This window comes from Epargyreus clarus, unplaced genomic scaffold (assembly GCF_041222505.1).
Source record: "Epargyreus clarus isolate Ecla_fem2 unplaced genomic scaffold, WU_Ecla_fem_2.2 ptg000009l, whole genome shotgun sequence".
NCBI classification, from domain to species: Eukaryota; Metazoa; Arthropoda; class Insecta; order Lepidoptera; family Hesperiidae; genus Epargyreus; species Epargyreus clarus.
This window is the reverse complement of record NW_027332217.1, coordinates 10,370,480-10,373,874: the sequence shown is the minus strand read 5'-3', so window position 1 is coordinate 10,373,874 and position 3,395 is coordinate 10,370,480. Positions and strand designations below refer to the sequence as shown.

At 31.8% G+C, this 3,395-nt stretch overlaps 2 non-coding genes across 2 annotated transcripts; both read left to right on the top strand.

Moving 5' to 3' along the window:
• Positions 1–1,209: 1,209 nt before the first annotated feature.
• On the top strand, positions 1,210–1,281 carry TRNAE-UUC (transfer RNA glutamic acid (anticodon UUC)). Its single transcript has one exon. It is a non-coding gene; the product is annotated as a tRNA-Glu (tRNA).
• A 211-nt stretch (positions 1,282–1,492) lies between these two features.
• Positions 1,493–1,564, top strand: TRNAE-UUC (transfer RNA glutamic acid (anticodon UUC)). The gene has a single exon. It is a non-coding gene; the product is annotated as a tRNA-Glu (tRNA).
• Positions 1,565–3,395: the final 1,831 nt, after the last annotated feature.

Here is a 3,395-nt window from a genome sequence, read left to right as displayed (position 1 = left end):
AAAAAAGGGGTACGTTATAAAAATGAGCGACATTTTATTTTAATTTGTTTCTTCAGTCTACAATTTGTTGGCGTAACAACAAATTTATAAAATAAATTCTGAATATAATAGAGTTGTTCATTTATCATTTGGCGATCACTTATCACATTTTATTTGATGTGGTTACGGACATATATTTTAAAACAGTATGTGATGATATCAGAAATGCTAGTGTCACGTAATTTAATAATAAACCATGTAGAGACAAAAGAAGGAAAACTCATTTAAACAAAATGGACTAATTACCAAAAAGGCATATCCAGATATCACTATGTAAAAGTTTACTGATTCAATTCTGTGGCCGACCTCAGGTAGGAATCGCTAATCCTATCTGTGTTGATTACAGATGTCCATGGGCGGCGGTAGCCACTTACTATCAGGTGGATTGCATGCCTGCTACTCCTATATTATATAAAAAATACGGTCAATGTTCCTACACGCCAAGGACCTCTTACCAATACTTATATTTGTGCACACTGATTGGCTGCTTCAATATTATAAAAGCCGCCAAAAATGTTCTGACCACAACAATTTTTCCACCTTTTAAAAATATATGTGCGTATTTTGAACAAAATTATTTGTAATACATTTTTATCCTCTTTGTAAGCCCCGGCGTATGCCGGCTTCTGTTTTGATTAACCTAAAACACATTACATCGTGTTTTTCTGCTTATTTTAATTTAACCCTTTTTAAAATTTTAAACGAAAAAACGTGTACCCCTTTAAATCGAGCACCGCAATTAAATGGAAATATTTATGTGTGGAAAACAAAGAATAATAGGTGCCTAAAATGTACGTGAAAATTCTCTGGTGGTTGAATTTCGACGATTTTTACGGACGGTTAAAATGCTTTATAATAATTCCTTTTCAGGGTTCCACAGTCAAATGGTACTACCGTATTCATGGTACTTACTTTAGTTCTTATTTTTGTGATGATTTAAATAAATTTTAATAAAGCGTCTCCAATACCTTATCTTTACTCCAATACTTTATTTTTCTGTATCGTATTCTGTAGCGTAGTAGAAAAAATGTGAATGATTTATGTTTCTGGGCGATTATCATGCCAAGGTGAAAGTGACGTCAATTATAGAAATTGAAGGTGACTCAAATTGACGATGAGCGTTAAATCTATTTGTAGATCTTGTACATTTATTTCGTTTCACTTCGTAACTCCCGTATGGTCTAGTGGCTAGGATACCTGGCTTTCACCCAGGAGGCTCGGGTTCGATTCCCGGTACGGGAATTTTTTTCTTCTATTTTTACATTGGATAGATAATTTCCATACCTTTCTTTACACTTAACAAAATATTTTTTGAACACAAGTTATACAAATTTCTCTAGTCAATTATTTTTGCACTTCTTCAGAATGGTAGTAATCTTCATCAGATTTATGATTATTTGAAAGTAACATAAGGCAAGAAATACTAATAATAAATTTAAATAAAACTGTACAATCCCGTATGGTCTAGTGGCTAGGATACCTGGCTTTCACCCAGGAGGCTCGGGTTCGATTCCCGGTACGGGAATTTTTTTACACACACAAAGAAATATATACGAAGAAAAGAAACATGTTGGAATGTTTTATTTACAATCTAAAAAGCATTACGTAATAGCTCCAGTAGATTTACGCTTTGCAGTAACAGAATCACACCCAAGAGATTTGTGAAAAGATTGCGCTGTCGTATTATTTTTGTATGCACCGTATTTTTGAGATACTGGTACATAAGCAACGTGTTTTACTTACAGTTGATTAGTTTTAAAACGTTTATTTGGTTAAAAATACAATGTATAGTAACTTTTCATTTAGTAACATAGTTTTGTTCAATATACTCTTGTGTATAAATGTATTTTATACACATTTTCCAATCTTCTCCAAAAGTACTTAAATATACTTTTACTTTAGTTTATTAAAATGACCTAATTTATCGTATTAAGTGATACAAACATTCTTACTGTGAACTCTGCGAAAATCAATATCTAGTGGTTTCTATAATACCTAATTATGAAAGAGGAAGCTATAAAATTAAAGTTACTGAAAACGAGACTTCCACTGCAGCCCGACTGCCCCGTATAAACCGTTTATCATTAAAATTAATTTGACTTCTGTTACTCGCTAAACGCTCCTTATTCATTTCGTATCCTTAATTAAGCAATCTGTTTACAACGGAGCAATTAATTGGTATTTCCATTGTTCGAATCACAAGCGAATTTTAATAACCTCTCATGCCGAAAATGGTTGCGAGAATTTCGAATTTGGAATCCTGCGTTTATTACCGGCCAGTGAGGTGAAAATATTCAATCAATCAACGATACTTATTACGATATTCGATTGATACCTGGACTGTAGCGATTTCAATTACAGTTTTTGTTACAACGATTTCGGTTGGTTTTTGTAACACGTTTCATTACAAATTATCCAGTGTGATGAGAATTCTCCAGTACTTAAAACTTTTAATAGAGTTTTAGCAGAATGAAATAGTTCTGTAGAGAATGCATATTGTATACCATTTAAAAAATAAGTAAGTAAATGAGAACAGTTGTTTTCCTTAATATTGTATTACTGTTGTTTTATTTCAAAAGGAAGTTTCCCAGTTTTAAGTGGTACAATAGTACCACTTAAAATAAACAATTGTGTTTATTTTTATTTAAATTCGATATTAATTCGTTGCCGTATTAGCTATTGATTGTTCTAAACGTTAAGTTCTATCATCCATTGGCATACAAAAATGGTCACTAGGCCACTCCTTTTATACTATTGGAGAAGAAAAACTATACACCATCATGTATTGTTTGTTAAGTGCCATGTAAGATACTTTTGACCATTTAACATTTTACCTATATGATGTGTTGGTTGGTAATATCTATCACTGACATAAGTATTTCAATACACCTCATTAATCGATAATGATATTACTATCTTACATTTTTCTCATGAAAATTTAACAAATAAACATATTATTATCTGAATGAATTTTATAGCTTAATGTAATATCGGCTTAAAAAAATAGCAGATACTTTTTGTAAAATTGACTGAAAATATTAGTTGCACCGCACAAAAGATATTCCTTGTTTCAATTTCCCATTGTTGAGATTGTCTGTGGGTTTTAATTTTATCGTTTATCTATTATCGCAATAAACAGCTCCTAAATAATACAAACGACGTCTACATGCTGAATAATGTAAAGGAAATCATATTTATATGTCACGGGAATCATGGCTCAGGAGAATCTAAGTATATTCTGTATTAAATTCTAGGTCGATTTCTACTCGACGTATCGTGTGGAATATCTATGATATTTATCAGATGTTCTTGATCGTACGTGTTTCAAGGTAACATAATAACATTATGCATGGTTC